Raw genomic sequence first — 26,851 nt, 5'->3', positions numbered from 1 at the left:
TGCTAATTTTCTGAGAGGGAAATAACGGCCCAGAAAAGCTTCTACCATCTCCTCCCACGTGGTAATTGACGCTCTAGGTAATGATTGTAGCCACTGCTTCGCTCTTTCCTTTAGGGAAAATGGGAAGGCTCGCAACTTGATTACATCATCCGTCACCCCGTTTATCTTCAGCATATCACACACCTCAAGAAAGCTCTCTGTATGACTGTTTAGATCTTCATCGGCCAAACCATTAAATTGTGCGGATTACTGCAACATGTGGATGAATGCCGGCTTCAGTTCAAAGTTCTGAGCTATAATCGGGGGACGCACAATACTCGACTGTGTCCCCAACACTGAAGGTCTGGCATAATTGAATAACATTCGCTGTTGCTCATTTTGCCCTACCATGTTTTCAGATTCTTCCACTTCCAAATCAGCTAAATTAGAACGTTCTTGCACAAGCTCTTTCCCTTTTCTTCTAAGTGAACGTTCAAGCTCAGGATCTCCTTAAATCAATATTGAGGGATTCACTCAGGTCATAACCTGGAGCTGCACCCACAAAGAAAGAAAAAAAAATCAGAACGATGATAGAATAAGAAGATATGAAATAGAATGTATGGTGAAATAGCTAAGAAAACAAAGTGCAAAGTATCTCTAAACGCCTACTCCCCGGCAACGGCGCCAAAAACTTGACAAGATCCCCTGCGTATATCCCGCAAGTGCACGGGTTTGTCAAAGTAATAATCCCGGCTGAGCAGGTATCGAATCCACAAGGAGTAGGGAATAAAAACACTTAATCCACTTCTTAGCTATGTGAAAGATCAGTAGTGATAAGTGTGACAATGATTAAAGGAGGAGGTAAGGCAATCAATAAAGATGGGATACTCGGATAATGCTCCGCATAGGACAATCGTTCAAGTGCAAGAACCCTCTATTATGCTTCCTAATCAATGCAATGGTGAGTCATGGAAATCCTTAAATACATAGTCCCAAATCTAAGGTCAACTATGGCTAACTCTATACATGTCCCGGAGGAGAGATTAGATAACCTCTCAACCTCGCACTCGAATAGAGTTGCAATGAGCTCGAGGAATTCCAAGTGATAAATCTCTTCCTAATTATAGACCTAACCCTTTGGTCTAGGTGGAAGGTCCCTAACCACGATTAAGCCCTAGATACTAAGATCACCTCAACGCTTCAATATGTTGCACGAGCAACTAAGCCCTGTACCTCTCGAGGAACGGAGGTAGAAAAGAACTCGAGGAACAGAGGTAGAAACTATCACGTGGGAGGGGAAAAGGGACGCTCCTGTACCTCTCGACTCACCCTCTCAACCCTCTCTGACCTAACTTTGTCTAATGCTCGTTGTGTGTCACTCACTCACAAGGTTACCAACGAGAACTCTCAACCCTAGTGTCACTCTAGGGGAAAATGTTCATAGAATCAAGCATTCAAGGTTGGAACTCACAATAAACATCAATTAATTGAAAGCATAATAAAGAGATTCAATGAAACAAATACATCCTAGGGTTCACTAATACCCAAGTACCCACTAGACTTTTAGCTCTCCATGGAGCTAAGTACAATCAAAGATATAGAATGTAAAAGCAATGAATCCATAGAGAAATCCCCTCGATAGTCGTGTCGATTATTTTGTGGAAAGTCCTCTACTCGTCGTCCAAGGATTCCCTCGTCCGATATAGGATACGCCTCAACAGAAGCTCCCCTACCAACCTTCTTCCAAAGGAATGACGATGTCGGAGCCGTAGAAACTCTCCAAAACCCTAGCCAATACCTCTCGAAAACCAAGCCGAAACCCTCTCTCAAGTTGGGGAAAAGATGGAGAAAAAAATCCTAAAATCGGGGCTGAATCAGCTTTAAATAGGGCTGGAATCCTTAATTTGCTACAGTAACCTGCTACAGTACTTTACCGAAAAATACTCCCGAATCCACTTTTCATCGAGGTAACATAAACGGGCACACATTTATGCCGTGGATCGCTTTGCTTCTTCAATGACGGATAAGTTGATCGAAATCTTGTTCTATGTGCATAAGTCGGAGTGCTTGAGTGTGATTGGCCTTGTGCCCCTCCAAATGGTTGTGCAAACTCAAATACGGGGAGGTTGTCACACACTCTAGCATCTCACACCCGACTTATATCTTCACGTTTGAACTTTAGTTAGATTTCCTCCAAAATTGGTGCATTGTGATCCACATTGGCTTCTTTCCTTCATAATTGGTTTCACAACTCTACCTGCATAAAAGTAACATAAAAACACACATATTAGTGTAAAAACCCGAGAAAAGTAATGCTTCAAATAAGGAAAGAATGCTTCGCATTCATATCACACAAGCACTTATCACGGTCCCAATTGACAATTTGCTAGAATATCCCATCCTTCCTCTCTTGAGACAGACCTTCACACTATATAATCTGTACATATTGTGAAAAGGTAGGGATCCTCCCAAGAAAAATGCTTCAAGATAGCAAAGATCTTCTTCTTTGTTGAAAAGAAAGTCCTCTAGGAAGAACTCTCCACGAAATATAATTGGCGAAGTCGGCAAACCATAGAGTGTCAAATCTGAAAATTCTGTAGACTATACAAATTTTCCTCAGGAAATGCATCATTAATTTCAATTTTCCATGACCAATCTTCTTCTAAACCTTCAAGGCAAGTGAGATGATCTGTAGCAATGTATTCAACCCCTTTCTTGTCATTAATTTTAATATCAAATTCCTGCAGTACCAACACCCAATGAATTAACCTTGGCTTTGCATCAGACTTGTTCATTAGGTAACATAATGCCGAATGCTCTTTGAAGTCAACCACCTAGAAAAGAATGAGGTACGATCTGAATTTGTCAAATGCAAACGCCACAACAAGCAGCTCTTTTTCAATAATAGTGTAGTTCTCTTGGGCACTTGTCAAATTCTTGCTTGCATAATAAATTGGTTAAAAATCTTTGTATTTTCTCTACCCCAAGATAGCCACCACGGCATGATCACTAGCATCACACATAAGTTCAAAAGGAAGATTCCAATCCGGTGAAATAAGGATAGGTGCTTCTATGAGTTTTTCTTTTAACGAGCTGAAAGAAAGCAAAAACAATCTTCATTAAACTCAAATGGGGCATCTTTCTCCAACACATTAGTCAATGGTTGAGCTATCTTCGAGAAGTCTTTAATGAATCGATGATAGAAAGCTGCATGCCCCAAGAAACTTCTAATTGCCTTAACATTGGTTGGAGGAGGTAGTTTTTCAATGGTTTTGATTTTTGCCCGATCAACCTCAATTCCTTTGCTAGAAATTTTATGACCAAGGGCAATCCCTTCTTGGACCATGAAGTGACGCTTTTCCCCCAATTTAGAACCAAGTTTGTCTCTTCACACCGCCTAAGTACTTTCTCAAGATTCTTCAAGCATGTCTTAAAAGAATTTTCCGAATATCGAAAAGGCATCCATGAAAACCTCTATTATGTCTTCTAACATGTCATCAAAAATGGTTGTCATAAATATTTGGAATGTAGCCGGTGTATTGCAAAGTCCAAATGGCATTTTTCTATATGCAAAAGTACCAAAGGGGCAAGTAAAGGTTGTTTTCTCTTGATCTTCAGCGGTGATTGGAATTTGAAAATACCCCTATATACCATCTAGAAAACAATAGAATTTATGGCTAGCTAATCGCTCCAACATTTGATCAATGAATGACAACAGGAAGTGATCCTTTCTTGTGCCATCATTTAACCGCTGATAGTCAATGCAAACACTCTATCCCATGACTGTTCTTGTTGTAATTAACTCATTTTGCTGATTAGGTACCACTTGCGTTCGGCTCACCCATGTACTATCCGAAATAAGGTAAATAATTCCTGCATCAAGGAGCTTCACCACCCCTACTTTTACCACCTCTTTCATGTTTGGGTTCATTCTTCATTGAGGTTGAATCACAGTTTTGTAATTATCTTCCATTAAAATCTTGGTTGTGCAAAAGGAGGGGTTGATTCCCTTAATATCTGAAAATTTCCAGGCTATGGCTATTTTGTGTAACTTTAATATAGCGACCAACTACTCTTTTTTGCTCTGGAGGAAGACTCGAAGTAATGATCATTGATAAGTGCTTGTGTGTTAAGAATGCGAAGTATTCTTTCCTTACGATAAGCATTACTTTTATCTCGTTTTAGCGCTAATTCATGTGTATTTGTCTACTTTTACGCATGTAGGGTTATGAAGCTAATTATTAAGAAAAGAAGCCAAAAAAGGATCGTGAATGCATTATTTGGTGGAATCTTGGAAGGAACAAACGCGAAAACACAAGTTGGGTCAAAGATACGTGAATGTGTGCCAACCTTCATGTATTCGAGTAATTACAATGAGTTGGAGGGGTAAGAAGGCAGTCCCCACATTTGTGTATCCTGACTTGTTAATTGATAGCAAGATCCTCACCAATGAGGCTTTTTATTGTAGAAGCGTCCCTATCTATGGCATAGATGTGTGCCCATTTATGTTGCCTCGATGAGAAGTGTGGAATCGTGAGTGTTTTGGCGGAGCACTGTAGCAACTACTACAGCAATACACTATAGCAGTTACTGTTCACAGCTGGTCGAAAATGAGATTTCCAGAGAATCCAAAATGGCATGTGGAAATTGACCACGCCTGTGTGGAAATTCCATAGGGGTGTGTGGAAAATACACAGGCCCGTGTGGATGCCCAATTCTAGCCCTATTTAAGCCGCGATTCAGCTCAATTTTGGGGGCCATCTTTCATCCTTCTCTCCTGCTTTTCTCAATCTTTTGAGAAGCCATCAGCTAGGGTTTAGATTTGCTTTTGACAAGTCTTTGGAGTGGTTCTACAGCTTCGACACTGTGCTTCACTTCAAAGAAGGTTATTGGGGGAGCTTTCATCGGCATCGATCCAGCGAGGTGTGCCCTAGGCCGGACAAGGGGACCTTTGGAGGAGACGAGGCAACTCCACAACACCATCGACATGACTATCGAGGGGGTTTTCCTATGGACTATTTGTGTTTACTTTCAATTTTTCTATTGATTGTGTCTTGCTCTATGGAGAGCCAAACCCCCTAGTGGGTACTTGGATTTGTGAACCCTATGATGTATTAGTTTCATTAACTCTCTATTATGCTTTCCTTAATTGATGTTTTAATTGAGTTCCAATCTTGAATGCTTGATTGAATGAATATTCCCTTAGAGTGACACTAGGTTGAGAGTTCACCTTGTTAACCCTTGTGAGTGAGTGACATACCATGATGGTTAGACAAAGCTAGATCGGAGAGGGTGAGTCGAGAGGTAGCAGAGTATCCCCTTTCCTTTCCAGTATGATTTATCCTACCTCTATTTCCTTGAGTTCTTTGCGGTCACAATAGAGTGAAGTGCTAGAGGATGAACTCTGCTAGGGCTTACTTGCGCGAGCGACAGAGTGAAGCATTGAAGTGAACTCTAGTATATGGGGCTTAATTATGGCTTGGGGTCTTTCACCTGGACCAAAGGGTTAGGTCCACACATAGGAATAGGGTTATCACTTGGAATCTGATAAGTGCTTGTGCGATATTAATGCGAAGTGTTCATTCCTTATGTTGAGCATTAATTTTCTCAGGTTTTTACATTAATATGTGTGTTTTTATGTTACTTTTATGCAGGTAGGGTTGTGACGCCGAGTATGAAGGAAATAGGCCAATGTGGATAATAATGCACCTATTTTGAAGGAGATCTTGCTAAGGTTCAAACGCGAAGACATAGGTCAGATGTGAGATGCTAGAGTGTGTGCCAACCTCCTCGTATTCGAGTGAGCACATTCATTTGGAGGGGCACAAAGGCAGTCACACTCGAACATTCTGATTTATGCGTATAAGAACAAGAGATCCACCAACGTGCACATCATTGAAGAGGCAAGTGATTCACGACGTAAACGTGTGCCCGTTTGTGTTACCCTAATGAAAGTATGGAATTCGGGAGTATTTCCGGCATAGTACTGTAGCAGGTTACTATAGCAAAACACTGTAGTAAGTACAGTAGCAGCCCGACTGAGAAATCAGAGAAACAGAGAATCCACACGGGCGTGTGGAAATTATCCACGCCCGTGTGGAAATTCCACAGGGGCGTGTGACATCATACACGCCCGTGCAGTCGCCCGATTCCAGCCCTATTTAAAGCCAATTTCAGCCCCGATTTTGGTATTCTTTTCTCGATCTTTTCCCCAACTTGTGAGAAGACTTCGGCTAGGGTTTCGATGGGTATTGGCAAGGTTTTGGAGAAGTTCTACGGCTCTGACATCGTGATTCCATTAGGAAAAAAGTTGGTAGGGAAGCTTCGATCGAGGCGTATGCTATACCGGACGAAGGAATCTTTGGACGACGAATAGAGGACTCTCCAAAAGACCATCGACACGACCATCGAGGGGTTTTCTTTATGGATTCATTACTTTTACATTCGATTTCTTTGATTGTACTAAGCTCCATGGAGAGCTAAACCCCTAGTGGATACTAGAATGATTGTGAACACTAGGATGTATTCGTTTCATTGAACTTCTTTATTGTGCTTTCAATAAATTGATGTTTATTATGAGTTCCAACCTTCAATGTTTGATTGTATGAACATTTCCCCTAGAGTGACACTAGGGTCGAGAGTTCTTGTTGGTAACCTTGTGAGTGAGTGACATACCACGAGCGTTAGACAAAGCTAGGTTGGAGAGGGTTAAGAGGGTGAGTCGAGAGGTACAGGAGCGCCCCCTTTCTCCTCCGGCATGATTAATTCTTCCTCCGTTCCTTGAGTTCTTTGCAGCCATAATAGAGTGAGTAGTCTAAGGGATGAAGCTCCGCTGGGGCCTAGTTGCGCGTGCAATGGAGTGAAGCGTTGAGAGGATCTTAGTATCTAGGGCTGAATTGTGGCTAGGGACCTTACCCTTGTACCAAAGGGTTAGGTCTATATTTAGGAAGATATTTATCACTTGGAATCCCTAGAGTTCATTGCAACTCTATGCGAGTGCGAGGTGTTGAGATTGTTCGATTTCTCCTCTAGGACATGTATAGAGTTTGGCATAGTTGACCTTAGATTTGGGACTATGTATGTAAGGATTTCCACGACTCACCATTGCATTGATTAGGAAGCATAATAGAGAGTTCTTGCACTTGAAGTGATTATCCTAGGTGAAGCATTATCCGAGTACCCCATTTTTATCGATTGCCTTATCCTCTTCTTACTTTTGCTGTTTCACTTGTTGATTTTATTGTTGAGAATTGAATCAATTTCACACCTATCACAATTGATCTTCCACATAGCTAAGAATCAAATTAAGTATTTTCACTCCCTACTCCCTATGGATTCGACCCTGCTCACCTGGAATTATTACTTCGACAAGCCCGTGCACTTGCGGGATATAAGCAAGGGGAACTTGTCAAGTTTTTGGCGCCGTTGCCGGGGAGCTAGGCGTTTAGAGATACTTTGCACTTTGTTTTCTTAGCTATTCCACTACACACTCTATTTCATATCTTCTTATTCTATCATCATTATGATTTTCTTTTTCTTTACTTTTGGTGCAGCTCTAGGTTATGAGCCGAGGGAATCCATCAATATTGATTGAAGGAGACCTTGAGCTTGAACGTACACTTCGAAGGAAAGGGAAAGAACCTGTACAAGAACAGCCTAATCCAGCTAATTTGGAAGTAGAAGGATCTGACAACATGGCAGAACAAAATGAGCAACAACGGACACTATCCGATTATGCCAGACCTTCAGTGTTGGGGACACAATCGAGTATTGTGCGTCCTCCAATTATAGCTCAGAATTTCGAGCTAAAGCCGGCATTCATCCATATGCTGTAGCAGTCTGCACAATTCAACGGTTTGGCCGATGATGATCCAAATAGTCACATATAGAGCTTCCTCGAGGTGTGTGACATGCTGAAGATAAATGGTGTGATAGATGATGCCATCAAATTGAGAGCCTTCCCATTTTCCTTAAAGGGGAAAGCAAAGCAGTGGCTACACTCATTACCTAGGGCATCAATCACTACATGGGAGGAGATGGTAGAAGCTTTTCTAGCCCGTTATTTCCCTCGCGGAAAATCAGCAAAGCTTAGGAATGAGATCTCATCCTTTATGCAGTTGGAATTGGAGTCTCTATTTGAGACATGGGAAAGGTTCAAGGAACTCCTGCGCAAGTGTCCGCAACACTGATTCCCGGAGTGGATGATTGTTCAAACCTTCTACAATGGTTTGAACCCGAGTACAAGGCAACTCTTGGATGCGGCGACAGGAGGTACCTTAGGTAGAAAGACCCCCGACGAGGCTCGTCAATTGATTGAGGAAATGGGGTTAAATAGCTACCAGTGGAATGCTAGAGAGAATAAAAAGGTGGCTGGTCTCCATGAAATTTATGCGGTAACTTCATTGGCGGCCCAAGTGGAGAGTTTGAGTAAGAAGCTAGATCTTATAGCTTCGAATAGAGTGGCGGCCGTGACCAATTACACCGGTTGTGGTGGAGGATATGCTCCCTTTGATTGCCCAATTGTCATTGGTGATGTTTCTTCAGTTGAGAATGTCGACTTTGTAGGTAATGGAATGAGACCTCAAGGGAATCCATACAGCAACACCTACAATTCAGGTTGGAAGAATCATCCCAACTTTTCATGGAGTAATCAAGGACCACAGAAGACCATGGGGTCATCGGGGTTCCAACAACAACAACAAGCCCCTCAAGTGGAAAACAGAATTTCAGGCTTGGAAACCCGAATGACGGATTTAGAGAAGCACTTGACTAGATTTATTCAATCGGCAAATACAAGGTTTGAATCAGGCGAGGCTACACTTTGTAATCACACCGCCTCCTTGCACAACCTTGAAAATCAAGTGGGGCAAATTGCAAAATCTCTTTCCGAAAGGCCACATGGGAGTCTACCAAGCAACACGGAAACCAACCCGAGAGAACATGTGAAGGCGATCGCTTTGAGAAGCGGTCGTGAGGTGGAAGGGAAGTTTCCAAGTGAGAAGCCGAAAGAACACGCACCCGAGGTCATCGAGGTTGAGAAGGGAGCAAATAAAGAGAAAGAGGTGGCACCCCCACCTTTCAAGCCAAGAATCCCTTATCACTCTAGATTGAAGAAAGACCAAGGGGATGACCAGTATAAGAAGTTCCTGTGTTTGTTCAAGCAACTCCACATCAACATTCCTTTTATTGAGGCTTTGGCTCAAATGCATAAGTATGCGAAGTTCTTGAAAGACCTATTGACCAACAAGAGAAAATTGGAGGAGAGTGCTTCAGTAGTGCTTGATGTTCATGCTCAGCTATGTTACAAAAGAACATGCCGAACAAGAAGAAAGACTCGGGAAGCTTCATAATTCCATGTAACATCGGCAACTTAGGTGAGGAAATGGCATTGGCGGATTCAGGGGCAAGTATCAACGTCATGCCATATACTTTCTTCCAAAAGCTAGGCTTGGGTGAGCCTAGACCTACTCGGATGACTTTACAATTGGCGGACCGAATGGTACGACATCCGAGATGCATCATTGAAGACGTACTTGTCAAGGTGGACAAGTATATTTTTCCGGTTGACTTTGTAGTGCTAGATGTTGATGAGGATGCAGATGTACCCTTGATACTTGGGAGACCGTTCTTGCGGACTTCCAAAGCATTGATTGACATGGACGGCGGAGAGCTCACATTGAGAGTCGGAGACGATAAACTCACTTATCGCCTTGTTGAAGCCATGCGGCATTCTCTCGATTTTGATGACACTTTGTATTTTCTAGACACTACTGATGAAATTGTTGATGAATATATACAGGAAATGTTCAACCCGGATTCGTATGAAGGTTTGTTCGACCAAGAGGAGAGCAATGAAGAAGTACTGATGCTTGGTTCGACCAGAGAGGAAACATCTACCTCGGGAATTTTGAAGAAGGTGCTCCGGAAAATGAAGAGGGCTCGAAGACGCCACCGAAAATGCCCCACGACTGTTGGAGACGTATATGAGCCAAGGGAGTTGGATGAACAATTGCTAGGTGGTCCGAAGCCCGATAGTATACCCTCTACCCTCAAGAGACTTTGCACATCATGCTTTTAAGTTATGGGTAAGAGGGCAACCTTCATTCATGAACCCCCGTGAGGTAAGAAAGATACGTCAAGCTTAGTGACGTTAAACAAGCGCTTCTTGGGAGGCAACCCAAGTATTTACTGTTCTCGTACCTTTTAGTTTAGTTTGTTTACATGAATAAATTGTTAAGTGTTGGTGTTTTAATTTTTGAGTGCTTGTGCTGTGATCCTATTGTGGGTTTTTAAAAGAATTCTTTATATATTTTTTGTTGAGAATTGACGAAGTTTGGTCATTTGAGATCTATTTCGTGTTTTTATCTGGTATATCTTGCACAATAGGGCAGGCTCTGAGTGTGTAAACATGTTCAGATTAGTTCTGCAGAGCCTGCAGGTTTTTGTAGGTCATCCAGAGAAAACACACGGGTGTGGAATTGCCACACGCCCGTGGATGTGTACTGCGAACTCATCCAGAGAAGGCACAGGGGCAAGCGGCTGCCCCTGTGGATGACCATGCGACTAATGCACGCCCGTGGGTAATTTCCGCACAGGCGTGTGATTTCCTGCAGAGTTGGGTGGATTTTCCCGAGAATACACAGGGGCGTGGACTCGCCCCTGTGGGCGACCTTGTGAACCACGTAGGGGCGTGGGTAATTTTCGCACGCCCGTGCGAAACTTTGCAGGTTGCCCCCTCCATCCCGAGAAAACACAGGGGCGTGCGGCCGCCCCTATGAGTTGAGGCATGTGAATGCCCACGTCCGTGTGGAAATTCCGCACGGGCGTGTGGGCAACTTGATATTTTTCTCAGATGACCAGGGAAGACACAGGGGCATGCGTCTTCCCCTTTGTGTCTGGCGCACGGGTGTGGGTATTTTCCGCACGCCCGTGTGAGATTAGTCTAAGTCTGTGATAGTTTTTCCTGAGAACGCACAGGGGCGTGCATATGCCCCTGTGGAGCTTTGAAGTGAGGAACACGGGCGTGGGGAATTTCCACACGCCCTTGTGGATGCACAGAACTTCAAAAGTCGCGAGTTCTGTTTAAAAAGGGTATGATTTCTATCCTTCTTCACGACTCCGTTTCCTTCGAAAGCACTCTCACAACATTCTCCGAGTCCATTGCGCAGTTTGGTGGGATTTTAGCAAGTTTTCCGGCCGACTCTCTATTTTATCATTTCTCCTCGTCGGCAACTTCATTTTCTTCATCTTTTTCATCAATTCATGATTTCTATTGATTAATCTAGTCGACAATGCTTCGTTTCTTCAATTGGAACAATGATTTACGTTTAAAACGAAGTTAGAGATATTATTGATGTGTATTTTTAGATTGTTGGTCCCTGGCCGTGCATTTCTCACGGCCTGTGAATCCACACGGGCATGCGGAAATTCCACACGACCGTGTGGATTTTTGCAGTATTGTTTTATTAACTTGTTTGACTAATTTGGTTTAAATTTGGCAGACCATGGCACCTAGGACAAAGAAGCAAACTGATAAGAGGCCACATGTGTCATCCTCTGAGCCCGAGGGCATGCGATTTTCTATTCCCGAACATCAGGCCCGTTATGAGCGCTTATTGAGACTCCGCTTCGGACAGACTCGATTCCTGGACACGACTATATTATGAGATCTTCAGCAGGGAGATGAGTTCGCTGAGGTGATTGAGGACCTTATTTCAGAGGGGGGTTGGAAGCAGTTGTTGACAATTAGAGAGCCAGCTATCCGAGAGTTTGCACTGGAGGTGCTCTCCTCGTTTGAGTTTGATAGAGCGTATGCGAGCTTTAAAAGTTTGGGTACCATTTAGTTCAGAGTGTTTGGACACCACCATAGTTTGAGCATTACGCAGTTCTCCATACTACTTGGCTTATACGAGGAGGCATTCACAGATTCTGAGGAGTACGCACAGTTACCTACTGATTATCTTGGAACCTTGACCCCGCAGAGAGCTTACAGAGTGCTATGTGGTCAGGGTCAGTACGAGCCTGGGGTTTCCAAGGCCACGTGCTTTTCCCGGCCAGCCTACAGATACTTGCACGCTATCATGAGTAGGTCGGTGAATGGCCGTGGTGATACTACTGGTGTCTTGAGCTGCCAGGAGTTGCTGTACTTGTACTTGATGGTAGAGCGCGTACCGATACACTTGGGGCACATCTTGGCTGATTACTTCAGGCATCAAGGACAGTAGACTAGACTGGGAGCGATCTTCTCGGGTCCTTACATTACAAGATTAGTGCTAGGCATGGGTCTCTTGGATTCGATTCGCGGGGCCGAGAAGACGAGTGTACCCGCTCCCCTGGGTCTATAGACGATGCGGTTGATGGGCATGTTCCGCAAGGTTCAGACAGGTGTTTTAGCGTTAGTTTTACTAGCCCCAAAGATAGCTGAGGATGAGGGTGATGACGCCGGAGCATCTCAGCCCGCCCCCGAGCCTCAGCCTGCATTGATGCACACCGAGGTCCCTCCAGCGGCCGAGGAACCACTTCCAGTGCATATGTTTTCACCTTCTCGAGCCAATGATCGCTTTGAGAGGCTTGAGAATGCTATAGGAGTGGTCCGAGCCGAGGTTGCTGAGATTAGGGCTACGCAGGCCATTCAGTACATAGAGTTCATGGCGCGTTTCGACATATTACTGCAGATCCTAGAGCGAGACGTTACCTCATCATTCGTCCTGCAGCCGAGGACTCTTCAGCCACCGCCAGTACCTCCAGCACCTTCGTCCTCGACCCCAACACCTGAGGACCCACTATATGCTTCCACTTCAGCAGCAGCAGCAGCGGAGACTAAGAGCGACTTCGAAACTTAACCTTCCTTTTTACTTTCATGCATTTTACTTTATCTTATTTTCTTGTTTTTAGACTTGTTCACTCAGAAAGGATTTTTTCCTTCTGAGTTTATGTTATTTTGCATTATCGAGTTGTATTCATTGCTTCATCTTTTATACACTCGAGTTATTTTTGTTTTTCTTGAGCTTCACTGAATCCCCTCATGTGTGCTTGTAGATGGTCTTGTCTTCTTGGAAATTGAGACTTAGTCATGGGTACGGCCAAGGTGCTTTGGCACTTGCCCGTGCGAGCTTCACAACCCGTTGGAACACTACTCCCAATGAATTAGCTTCATCAAACGCAACACTAGGAGTCAGGGGAGTATTGTTTTGATTAGCTTCTCCCACATCTATTTTTTTGACTGATATATTTTTGAGTGAACTTGCATGTGTTCATTGAGGACAATGTACAACTTAAGTGTTGGGGGGAGGGGAGGGGAGAGTTTCATAATCGCACATCTTTTCCTATTGTTCGTGATTGATATATGCTCACATAGCCAATGGCGGTTCACCGTAGTTGCAATGATTGTATTCTTAAGTCTAGGAGAATTGTTAACATTGAATGTTTTCATACTCTAGTTCTTGCTTGAATTTTTTTAGGAATTTTTGCCCGATTTACACTTAGTGCACTACTCACTCTTTGAACTCTATTGGAAACTCATATTTGATGTTAAAGGGACTAGTTAGGTTTATTTTCTTGTGCTAAACTCAAAATATATATATATATATATATATTGGAAATGAAAAGAAGGAACAAAATAGTTTTATTGTTTATTTGTGTTTGTTGGGTGGAAAGAGCTACCACCTATGAAATATGAAGCTACTCTCACAAGTCGGATTCTAGTTATGCCCTAATGAGAGAAAGAGCTATCTCATAGGATGAGTGAAAGCTACCACTCGGGTAGAAAGAGCTACCACCTCGAAAGTGTGAAAGCCACCTTAGCGGACGCTTTGGAAAGGGCTACCTTAGAGGATGTGTGAAGCTACTACCATCTTTTAAATTTTTGTCACTTTTGTAGATAAATAAGTCCCTTGTACTTAGAACTTTGAGGAGTATACCTTGGGTTGTTTTGAGTGAGTTCACACACATACACGAAATTCGGGTTTGTTGTCCTTTTTCATTCAAGTTTTTAGCTAGAGCATTTATTTTTCGTATTTAGTGTTGAAATTTTCTTTACTTGTAGAATACTTTCTTTGTATACCTTGGTGAACCTAAGGCCAAGCACTTTCAATATTTTCTTCATCAATGCACAGAATGTTTTAATGTTTGCTTGAGGACAAGCAAAAGCTTAAGTGTGGGGGAGTTTGATAAGTGCTTGTGCGATATGAATACGAAGCGTTCACTCCTTATGTTGAGCATTACTTTTCTCAGGTTTTTACATTAATATGTGTGTTTTTATGTTACTTTTATGCAGGTAGGGTTGTGAGGCCGAGTATGAAGGAAATAGGCCAATGTGGATCATAATGCACCTATTTTGGAAAAGATCTTGCTAAGGTTCAAACGCGAAGACATAGGTTAGGTGTAAGATGCTAGAGTGTGTGCCAACCTCCTTATATTCAATTGAGCACATTCATTTGGAGGGCACAAAGGCAGTCACACTCGAACATTCTGATTTATGCATATAAGAACAAGAGATCCACCAACATGCACATCATTGAAGAGGCAAGTGATTCACGATGTAAACGTGTGCCCGCTTATGCTACTCCCAATGAAAAGTATGGAATTCGGGAGTATTTCCGGCATTGTCATCGTAGCAAAGGTGTTACTATAGAAAAACACTATAGTAGAATCAGTAGTAGCCCGGCCGAGAAATCGAGAACGAGAATCCACACGGGCGGTGGAAATTATCCACGCCGTGTGGAAATTCCAGTGGGCGTGTGACATCATACACGCCCTGCATGCGCTCGATTCCAAATCCCTATTTAAAGCAGATTTCAGCCCGATTTTTGGTATTCTTTTCTCGATCTTTTCCCCAACTTGTGAGAGGACTTCGGCTATGGTTTCGAGGGGTATTGTTCAAGGTTTTGGAGAAGTTCTACGGCTCCGACATCATGATTCCATTAGGAAGAAGGTTGGTAGGGGAGCTTCGATCGAGGCGTATCCTATACCGGACAAAGGAATCTTTGGACGACGAGTAGAGGACTCTCCAAAAGACCATCGACACGACCTTCGAGGGGGTTTCTTTATGGATTCATTACTTTTACATTCGATTTCTTTGATTGTACTAAGCTCCATGGAGAGCTAAACCCCTAGTGGATACTAGAATGATTGTGAACCCTAGGATGTATTCGTTTCATTGAACTTCTTTATTGTGCTTTCAATAAATTGATGTTTATTGTGAGTTCCAACCTTCAATGTTTGATTGTATGAACATTTCCCCTAGAGTGACACTAGGGTCGAGAGTTCTTGTTGGTAACCTTGTGAGTGAGTGACATACCACGAGCGTTAGACAAAAAGCTAGGTTGGAGAGGGTTAAGAGGGTGAGTCGAGAGTGCAGGGAGCGCCTTTCTCCTCCCGGCATGATTAATTCTTCCTCCGTTCCTTGAGTTCTTTGCAGCCATAATAGAGTGAGTAGTCTAAGGGATGAAGCTCCACTGGGCCTAGTTGCGCGTGCAATGGAGTGAAGCGTTGAGAGGATCTTAGTATCTAGGGCTTAATTGTTGCTAGGGACCTTACGCCTGTACTAAAGGGTTAGGTCTATATTTAGGAAGATATTTATCACTTGGAATCCCTAGAGTTCATTGCAACTCTATGCGAGTGCGAGGTGTTGAGATTGTTTGATTTCTCCTCCGGGACATGTATAGAGTTAGGCATAGTTGACATTAGATTTGGGACTATGTGTGTAAGGATTTCGATGACTCACCATTGCATTGATTAGGAAGCATAATAGAGAGTTCTTGCACTTGAAGCGATTATCCTAGGTGAAGCATTATCCGAGTAACCCATCTTTATCGATTGCCTTACCCTCTTCTTACTTTTGCTCTTTCACTTGTTGATTTTATTGTTGAGAATTGAGTCAATTTCACACCTATCACAATTGATCTTCCACATAGCTAAGAATCAAATTAAGTATTTTCACTCCCTACTCCCTGTGGATTCGACCCCGCTAACCCGGGATTATTACTTCGACAAGCCCGTGCACTTGCGGGATATAAGCAAGGGGAATTTGACAGAATCTCTAGAACTCTATGCATCTTTATAAAGTGTGATGTGTTGAGACTGTTCGATTTCTCCGCCGGGGCATAGTATAGAGTTAGTCACGGTTGACCTTAGATTTGGGACCGTGTATTGTAGGATCTCCATGACTCATTAATGCATTAGTTAGGAAGCATGATATTTGGTTTTGCACTTGAAATGATTATCCTAGGTTGAACAACATCCGAGTACTCCACTTTTATTGATTGCCTTACCGCTCACTTATTGATTATCCTAGGTTGAACTTGTGGGTCACACGCAAGGGGTGTTGTCAATCACTGGCAACTTTGATCCCTTGGCCAAAAAAGTATACGCCAAGTGTTCCAGTAATGCTTTTAGCTCTAACTCGGGAGGTTCTTCCACCGAAGGTCGTAACCGATTTGCATGTTTCGGATCAATTTCTTCAAACTCCTTGAAAGTGTCTTCTACTTCTTCCTCAAGCACATCAAGCTCTGGCTTGCTTACCCCAAGGGCATCTAAGCTGTCTTCATCATCTACTCGCTCATCCAAACCACACACTTCAATTGACGAAATTGATTCAACACCAACTATGGTCTTATCTTCTTCATTTGATTCGGATTTAAATCTGACACATTCCACGACGAATGTCATTGAAAAAGATGTGGGAATCTCTTCCGACTTATTTTCAGCCCCATTTCTAAGAGACATAAACGTAAATTTTTCAAAATATTCAACAAGCTTGACAATTTAGCCCCTTGATATTGTATCCACACTCCTCATTCATTTCTTATAGCTCAATTGTTTTTAAACTCAACACCTCATCATGTTGCTTACTTGGATCAAAGCATGCAACAAATTGTTCCATCTTCCTCTCATTAGATGCCATCCTGTCCTCCAATGTCTCCATTAACAATGCTTCATTGAACATGGTCCTGAAATAGAAGATAAACCAGGAATTACTGTTCAACCAATAAAAAAATATGAAAACAAGAGAAAGAAGAAATAAAGACAACGGGGTTATAGAGAAATATAAAGTACAAAAGCAAATAAAAAAATGTGAATGACTAAAGTAACCAAGTCCTAGTGCTTTTAATATCACGTTCTCTGACAACGGTGCTAAAAACTTGACACGTATTTGAATTGCGTGTGAACCACAAGTGCACAAGTGTTAAAGTAATAATTACCCTGGTGAGTGGGTAGTTAAATCCAAAGGGAACGGAAATATTAGTAGTAACAAATTCTTAGATATCTAGTTGAAATAAATGGATGTGATGAAAGAACTACTTGCAAGAATATTAATAAACAAGCAAACGGACAAGATATTTTCGAAACACTACTGATGATCTTGTTGATGAATACTTGCAAGAGATGTTCAACCCAGATCAATACGAAGATTTGTTCTACCAAGAGGAGGACAAGGAAGAAGTAATGATGCTTGGTTCGACGGAAGGAGTACCATCTACTCCCGGGATCCTGGAGAAGATGCTCCAGAAGATGAATAGGGCTAGGAGACGCCACCGGAAATGCTCCAAGGCTGTTGGAGATGTGCGTGAACCGAACAAGGTGGTTGAACCATTGCTAGGTGTACCCAAGCCCGATAATTCACCCTCTGCCCTCAAGAGACTTTGCTCATCATGCTTCTAAGCCATGGGTAAGAGGGCAACCTTTATCTATGAACCCCCGTGAGGTAAGATAAGGTACGTCAAGCTTAGTGACATTAAACAAGCACTTCTTGGGAGGGAACCCAAGTGTTTACCATTTGCTTAGTTGGTTAGTTTAGTTTATTTGCATGAATAAATTGTTGAGTGTTGGTGTCTTGAATTTTAGATGCTTGTGCTGTGAATTTATTGTGGGTTTTGAAATTTCATCGTGTGTTTTCATGTGGATTTGGCGAAGTTGGGACATTTGAGCTATATTTCATGTTTTTCACTAGTATAAGTTGCATATTAAGGCAGGCTCTGAGTGTGTAAATATGTTTAGAAATTTTTTGCAGAGCCTGCAGAGTTTATAAGGCATCCAGAGAAAATGCACGGGCGTGTGGAATTTCCGCACGCCCGTGGATTTGTATTGCGAGCTCATCTAGAGAAGGCACAGGGGCGTAGACTCTCCCCTGTGAGCGACCTTGGGATAAACACATGCTCGTGGCTAATTTTCGCACGGGCGTGCATTTTTCGGCAGAGTCTTGGCTGATTATCCTTAGAGCACACAGGGGCATGGACCCGCCCCTGTGGGTGAACTTGTGAAAACCGCACGGGCTTGGGTAATTTCTGTATGCCCATGCAAAACTCTGCAGAGAAGCTCTCTAGATCCTGAGAAGACACAGGGGCGTGCGCTTGCCCCTGTGAGTTGGGCCTGTGCATGTCCACGCCCGTGCGGAATTTTCGCACGGGCGAGCGAAACACTTAGAAATTTTTCTCGGATGAGCAGAGAAGCCACATGGGCGTTCGGCTGCCCCCGTATGTCGGGTGCACGGGCGTGGGTATTTTCTGCATGCCCGTGGGAGAGAATTCAGAGATAGTGAGTGTTTTCTAGCAAGTGCACAGGGGGATGCATCTGCCCCCGGGAAGCCTTATTGTGGAGATGCACGGGCGTTGGTAATTTTCGCACGCCCTTGTGGATGTACAGAACGCCAAGAGGCGCAAGTCCTTTTAAAAGGACTATCATTTCTCTTCACCCTTAAAACCTCCATTCATTTGAGAGCATTCTTATACTGTTTCCTAACTTCGTATCGCTGATTTGGAAGGATTTTGCTTTTTTTTTTCCAGCCGATTATAAGTTCTCTCATCTCAACTCGTCGGTAAACCCTATCTTTGATTTTCTTCGCAAATTCATGCTTTTCATCGATGAAATTAGTTAATAATGCTTCGTTTCTACAATTAGAATTGTTGTGCATGCATGCTTAGAACATAGTTAAAAGCGATTTTACGGTGTATTTTTGGATTTTGGCCGTGCGTTTTCATGCCCGTGGATCCACACGGGCGTGCGGAAATTCCGCACGACCATGTGGATTTCTGCACCATTGTTTAATTAACTTGTTTGATCGATTTTCTTTCAAATTTTGCAGATTAAGGCACCTTGGTCAAAGAAGCAAGCTGATAAGCAGCCGCTGGAGTCATCTCCTGAGCCCGAGGGCATGAGTTTCACGATTCCTAAGCATCAGGCTCATTTAGAGCATTTGTCGAGACTTCGGTTCAGACAGACTTGATTCCTTGATATAAGTATACTTAGAGATCTACAGCATGGAGATGAGTTTGCAGACAAGATCAAGGATCTCGCATCGGTGGATGGTTGGAGGCAGTTATTGTAAATTATAGAGCTAGCTATTCATGAGCTCACACTTGAGGTCCTATCGTCGTTCGAGTTTGATAGATGTTATGCGAGTTCCGACAGTCTTGATACCATCAAGTTAAGAGCACTTGGACATCACCAGAGCATGAGTATCATGCAGTTCTCAGCCAAGCTTGGCTTGTACGAGGAGGCATTCACAGACACTGAGGAGTATTCTCTGTTACCGACTAATTATCCTGGAGCTTTAACGCCGTAGAGAGCTTACAGAGCACTATGTGGTGAGGGCCAGTTTGAGCCAGGGGTGTCCAAGGCCACATGCCTTTCCCGACTTGCGTATCGATATTTACATGCCATTATGAGCAGGTCGGTGAATGTCCGTGGTGATTAAACTATGTGTTTTGGAGCCGATAAGAGCTTCTATACTTGTACTAGATGGTGCAGCGCATACCGATTCACCTAAGGCACATCATCACAGAGTACATTAGACATCAGGGGCACTATGCTAGATTGGGAGGGATCTTCTCAAGCCCCTACATTATGAGATTAGCTCTGGTTATGGGTCTCTTGGGCGCGATTCGCGGGGCTGAGGAGATGATTACACCTGCTCCCCTGAGCCTAGAGACGATGAGGTTGATGGGCATGGTCCGCAGAGTTTGGACGAAAGTTTATGCGTTGGTGCTACCAGCTCCAGAGATAGCTGAGGATGAGGGTGATGATGCTGAGGTCTTTCATCCTACTCCTGAGCCTTAGTCGGCACCGATAGAGACCGAGGTACCTCCTATGGTAGAGGATCCATCCCAGTAAACATGTTTTCACCATCTCGAGCCCAGGATCATTTTGAGAGGCTTGAGAGTGCTGTGGGGGTGATACGGACAGAGGTAGCTGAGGCCCCGAGAAGAGATTTTAGAGTGAGACGTCGCCTTGTTATTTGTACTACGGCTGAGGACTCCTCCGGTATCTCCAGCATCTCCATCACCTATTCAGCACCGGTTGACCCACCATGTACTTCATCACTGGTACCAGCAGCAGAAGAGGAGCCAGAGCATGACACCGACACTCGATTTACTTTACTTTCATTTTCTTTACTTTTGCATTTTGTTTTGGACTTGTATACTCAGAAAGGACTATCCTTCTGAGTTTATTTTTATTTTGTGTCTCGAGTTGTATTCATTTCTTTATCCTTTATATACTCGAGTTTTGTTTTGTTTTTATTGAGCTTTACTGAACTCCCTCGTGTATGCATGCAGCTGGTCTTGTCATCATGGGAATGGAGACTTTGTCATGGGTACGGCCAAGGTGTTTCTGCACTTGGCCGTGTGAGCTTCACACCCCGTTAGAACAACACTCCAAAGGATTTAGCTCCATCAAATGAAACAATAGGACTCAGGGGAGTATTTTTTTGATTACTTCTCCCACATATGTTTTTCCTTGATATATTTCGAGTGAGCTTGCATGTGTACATTGGGGACAATGTACAACTTAAGTGTGGGGGGAGAGTTTCATAGTGCACACATCTTTTTTATACTGGTTCTGATTGATATACATTCTCACATAGCCAATGGCAGTTCACCTTAGTTGCAATGTTTATATTCTTGAGTTTAGGAGAGGTTTTAACATTGAATGTTCTCATGCTCTAGTTCTTACTTGAATTTTAGGAATTTTTTCCCGATTGACTCTTTTTGCACTACTCACTCTTTAAACTCTTTTGGAAACTCATGTTTGATGTTAAAGGGACTAGTTATAGTTGTTTCTTTTGTTATTTCAAAAAAAATGGAAAAAAAGAAAAGAAGGAACAAAATAGTTTTACTGTTTATTCGTGCTTGTTGGGTGGAAAGAGCTACCACCTATGAAGTATGAAGCTACTCTCATAAGTCGGATACTAGTTATGCCCTAATGATAGAAAGAGCTATCTCATAGGATGAGTGAAAGCTACCACTTCCAAAGTGTGACAGCCACCTTAGTGGTCGCTTTGGAAAGGGCTACCATACAAGATGTGTGAAGCTACTACCATCTTTAAAATGTTTGTTACTTTTTGAAGATAAATAAGTCCCTTGTACTTAGAACTTTGAGGAGTATACTTTGGGTTGTTTTGAGTGAGTTCACACACTTACACGGTTTCGGGCTTGTTGTCCTTTTTTATTAAAGTTTTTAGCTAGAGCATTGAAGTTCTTGGCTTATTTGATTTTGAATCATTTGAGACATACGAGTCTTGTTGACAAGTTCTTGTGTGATAAGAATGTGAAGCATTCTATCCTTATGTTGCGCATTACTTTTCTCAGGTTTTAACGCTAATATGTGTCTATTTATGTTACTTTCATGCAGGTAGGGGTGTGAGGCTGATTATGAGAGAAAGAAGCCAATGTGTGTCGTAATGCACCAATTTGGAGGAAATCTTGCTAAGGTTGAAACATGAAGACATAGGTCGGGTTCGAGATGAGGGAATGTGTGCCAACCTCCTCGCATTCGAGTTAGCACAACTATTTGGACGGGCACAAGGGCAGTCACATTCAAGCATTCCGAATTGTGCATATAGAACAAGATCTCCACCAACATATCCGTTATTGAAGAAGCAAAGTGATCCACGATGTAAAAGTGTGCCCGTTTCTGTTACCTAGATGAAAGCATGGATTCGGGAGTATTTCGGGCTGGTACTGCAGTAGGAAATGCAGTAAACATTGCAACAAAATACTGTAGCAGCACTGTTCACAGATGGCCGAGAAAACAGGAAATGAAAGAATCCACACGGGCATGTGGAAATTCCGGCGTGTGGAAATTCCACATGCTCGTCCGAAAAAACCACAGGGGCGCACACAGGGGCGTGTGTATTCACGATTCCAGCCTTTTCAAAGCTGATTTCAGCCCCGATTTCATCATTCTTATCTTCATCTTTTCCCCAACTAGAGAGGGGGCTTCTACTAGGGTTTTGAGGGGTATTGGCTAGGGATTTGGAGAGGTTCTACGGCTCTGACATCGCGCTCCATTTGGAAGAAGGTTATTGGGAGAGCTTTCGTCGGCATCAATCCGGCGAGGTGTATCCTAGGCTTGACAAAGGGACCCTTGCGACGAGTAGAGGACTCTCCACAAGACCAACGCCATGACTATCGACGGGGTTTTCAATGGATTCTATGCTTTTATATTCAATTTCATTGATTGTATCTAGCTCCATGGAGACCTAAACTCGTTAGTGGGTACTTGGGTATTTGTGAACCCTAGGATGTGTTATTTTCATTAAATCTCTTTATTATGCCTTCAATTAATTGATGTTTATTGTGAGTTCCAACCATGAATGTTTGATTGTATGAATACTCCCCTAGAGTGACACTAGGGTTGAGAGTTCTCGTTAGTAACCCTTGTGTGTAAGTGACACACCACAAGAGTTAGACAAGGCTAGGTTGGAGAGGGTTGAGAGGGTTAGTCGATAGGTAGTGGAGCGTCCCATTTCCATTCCGGTGTGATTTATTCTTCCTAAATTTCCTTGAGTTCTTTGTGGTCATAGTAGAGTGAATGGGCTAAGGGATGACCTTCCTTTGGGGCTTAGTTGCGGGTGCAATGGAGTGAAGTGTAGAAGTGATCTTAGTATCTAGGGCTTAATTGTGGCTAGGGACCTTCCACCTGGACCAAAGGGTTAGGTCTACATCTAGGAAAAGGATTTATCACTTGGTATCCCTCGAGCTTATTGCGATTCTTTACGAGTGCGAGGTTGAGAGGTTATCGAATTTCTCCTCTGGGACATGTATAGAGTTAGGCATGGTTGACCTTAGATTTGGGACCATGTATTTAAGGATCTCCACGACTCACTATTGTATTAGTTAGGAAGAATAATAGAGGGTTCTTGCACTTGAAATGATTGTCCTAGGCGGAATAATATCCGAGTACCTCATTTGTATCGATTGTCTTACCTTCTCCTTTACTTGTGCTCTCTTTCTTGTTACTTTCACTTTTGTTATTTGATATCTTGTCACACGTATCACTATTTATCTTTCACATAGTTAAGAAACAATTTAAGTCTCTATATTCCCTACTCTCCGTGGATACGATACCCACTCACCTGGGACTATTACTTTGATGACCCCGAGCACTTGCGGGACTTACGCAAAGGGCGTTCGTCACTTGTCACCATGGAAAAATGACTAAAAGACCTGGTAACAAATAGCGTGAAAGGGCAGGTGATTTATTGGGACTAATACATTCTGATGTATGTGGGCTATTAAGCACACATGCTAGAGGTGGTTTTGAGTTCTTCATTACTTTCACAGATGAATTCAATTGATATGGCTACGTCTATCTTATGAAGCACAAGTCCGAGACTTTTTGCAAAATTCAAGGAGTTTAAGAATGAAGTACAAAACTTACTTGGCAAAAGTATTAAAGCCATTTCATCAAATCGATATGATGAATACTTATTAAACCAAGAGTTTGATCATTATTTGAAAGAGTGTGGGATAGTTTCACAACTCACTCCTCTTGGAACACCTAAGTGGAATGGTGTATCAGAAAGGAGGAATCGGACTTTATTAGATATGGTTCGATCAATGATGATTCAAGCTAGTCTTCCAATATCCTTTTGGGGATATGCTCTTAAGACTACTGCATTCCTGCTAAATAGAACTCCAACTAAGGTAGTTGAAAAGACACCATATGAGATATGCACCGGGCGAAAGCCTATTATGACTTTTCTATGAATTTGGGGTTGCGAGTTACTTGTTAAAAGGTTAAATTAGACAAACTTCCATCCAAGACCGATAAATGCCTATTTGTGGGGTATCCAAAGGAAACTAAGGGATACTATTTCTACAACCCTAACAAGAACAAAGTGTTTGTTGCTTGGAATGTTATTTTCTTAGAGAAGGAGTTTCTTCTCAAAAAAAATAGTGGGAGTGGATTACAACTTGAGGAGGTTCAAGTACCACAAATTCCTGCAGAAAAAAGTTTGGAAATGGTAATGGATTCACAAAGAGTTATGGAACCCGAAACCATTACACAAGAACCAAGAAGGTCTGGTAGGATTCGTCACGAGCCTGAGAAATATGGTATTTTCATTACTGACAATAAAATTTTAGAGCTATTGCATTAGGATGATTCCATTACCTACCGAGAGGCAATTGAGAGTTCTAATTTGGATAAATGGCTTGGAGCTATGAAATTCGAAATGTAATCTATATATAATAACCAAGTGTGAACTTTGGTTTATCCACCAGAAGGTGCCAAGATCATTGAGTGCAAATGGATTTTCAAACATAAGGCCGATAACACCTTCAAAGGTAGACTAGTGGCAAACGGTTTCAAACAGACTCTTGGTATTAACTATGATGAAACCTTTTCGCCATCTGTCATGCTTAAATCCATTAGGATTCTTCTTGCCATAGAAGCATATTATGACTATGAGATATGGCAAATGGACGTTAAAATGGCTTTCCTTAATGGAAACCTCCTTAAGGATGTGTACATGACACAGCCTGAGGGTTTTGTTTATCAGAAGAACACTAACAAGGTGTGCAAGCTGTTGAGGTCCATTTATGAACTCAAGTAAGCATCATGAAGTTGGAACCTCCATTTTTATGAGGTTGTCAGAGGGTTTGGTTTTCTCAAAAATGAGGATGAGCCTTATGTGTACATGGAGGTTAGTGGGAGTGTAGTTATTTTCCTTGTGTTATGTATCGATGACATCTTGCTTATTTGAAATGGCATCCCAACATTGTGAAATGTTAAGCAATGGTTAGGGAAGTGTTTCTCAATAAATGACTTAGTTGAAGATGAGATTATACTAGGTATAAAGATCTATAGGGATAGATGACAACGGCTTTTGGGACAAAGTCAAGAAAAATACATAGATATGATACTGAAACAGTTCAGTATGTCTAACTGATAAGTGCTTGTGTGATAAGAATGTGAAGTGTTCTTTCCTTATGATGAGCATTACTTTTATTGGGTTTTAACGCTAATATGTATGCATTTGTGTTACTTTCATGCATATAGGGTTGTGAAGCCGAATGTTAGAGAAAGAAACCAATGTAGAACATGAATATACCTTTTGGAGGAAATCTTGAGAAGGATCAAACGTAAAGACATAAGTCGGGTTCAAGATGCAAGAGTGTGTGCCAACCTCCAGGTATTCAAGCTAGCACAATGATTTAGAGAGGCACAAAGTCAGCCACATTCGAGCATTCTGACTTGTGCATGGATAGCAAGATATTCACTAATGAGACCGATTATTGAAGAAGCAAAGCAATCTTCAACATAAACGTGTGCCCGTTTATGTTACCTCGATAAAAACTTGGATTCGGGAGTGTTTCAGGCAGGCACTGTAGCATGGTACTGTAGCAAAACAACGTAGCATTTCAGTGTAGCAGGTACTGTTCACAGCCGACCGAAAATGAGTAAAACAGAGAATCCACACGGGCGTTCAGAAATTCCCCAAGCCCGTGTGAAAAATCCACAAGGACACCGACAGGCGTGTGTGGATTCCCGATTCCAGTCCTTTAAAAGCCGAATTCAGCCCCGTTTTCAGGATTCTTTTTCTCCATCTTTTTCCCAACTTAAGAGAGGGATACGACTAGGGTTTTGGAGGTATTGTCTAGGGATTTGGAAAGGTTCTACGGCTCCGACATCACACTCCATTTGAAAAAAGGTTAGTGGGAGAGCTTTCGTCAGCACTGATCCGACGAGGTATATCCTAGGCCGGATAAAGGGACCCTTAGACGAGTAGAGACTTCTCCACAAGACCATCGCCATGACATTCGAGGAGGTTTTCTATGGATTTCTTTCTTTTACATTTGATTTTATTGTTGATTGTAATTAGCTCCATGCAGAGCTAAACCCCCTAGTGGGTACTTGGATTTGTGAACCCTAGGATGTATTCATTCCATTAAACCTTTTTATTATGCTTTTATTAATTGGTGTTTTTATGGATTTCCAATCTTGAATGCTTAATTGTATGAATGCTCCCTTAGAGTGACACTAGGATTGAGAGTTCTTGTTGGTAACCCTTGTGAGTGAGTGACACACCATGAGTGTTAGACAAAGCTAGATTGGAGAGCGTTGAGAAGGTGAGTCGAGAGGCAGCGGAGTGTCCCCTTTCTCTTCCTTTGTGATTTATCCTACTCCCATTTCCTCGAGTTCATTGCAGTCTTAGTAGAGTGAATGGGCTAAAGGATGACTGATAAGTGCTTGTGTGATAAGTATGCGAAGTGTTCTTTCCTTATGATGGGCATTACTTTTGTCAGGTTTTAGCGCTAATACGTGTGTATTTGTGTACTTTTATGCAGGTTGCGTTGTGAGGCCGATTATTTGTGAAAGAAGCCATTGTAGATCGTTTTACGCATTATTTGGAGGAGATCTTTAGAAAGCTCAAACGCGGAGACATGAGTCGGGTTTAGAATGCCAGAATGTATGCCAATCTCCTTGTATTCGAGCTAAGGCAATGATTCAGAGGGGCACGAAGGCAGTTACATCCCAGTATTCCAGCTTGTGCATATTTAGCAAGATCTCCACCAACGTGATCATTTATTGAAGAACCAAGATGATCTACGACGTGAACATGTGCCTGTTTACGTTACCTCGATGAAAG

At 42.5% G+C, this 26,851-nt stretch overlaps 1 non-coding gene across 1 annotated transcript; it reads right to left on the bottom strand.

The window, feature by feature from the left end:
* Positions 1-8,063: 8,063 nt before the first annotated feature.
* Positions 8,064-8,170, bottom strand: LOC120271232. The gene has a single exon (XR_005539852.1). It is a non-coding gene; the product is annotated as a small nucleolar RNA R71 (small nucleolar RNA).
* Positions 8,171-26,851: the final 18,681 nt, after the last annotated feature.

Source organism: Dioscorea cayenensis, chromosome 10 (assembly GCF_009730915.1).
Source record: "Dioscorea cayenensis subsp. rotundata cultivar TDr96_F1 chromosome 10, TDr96_F1_v2_PseudoChromosome.rev07_lg8_w22 25.fasta, whole genome shotgun sequence".
Classification (NCBI taxonomy): Eukaryota; Viridiplantae; Streptophyta; class Magnoliopsida; order Dioscoreales; family Dioscoreaceae; genus Dioscorea; species Dioscorea cayenensis.
The sequence above is the reverse complement of the archived record's forward strand: the minus strand, read 5'-3'. Positions and strand labels throughout refer to the sequence as shown.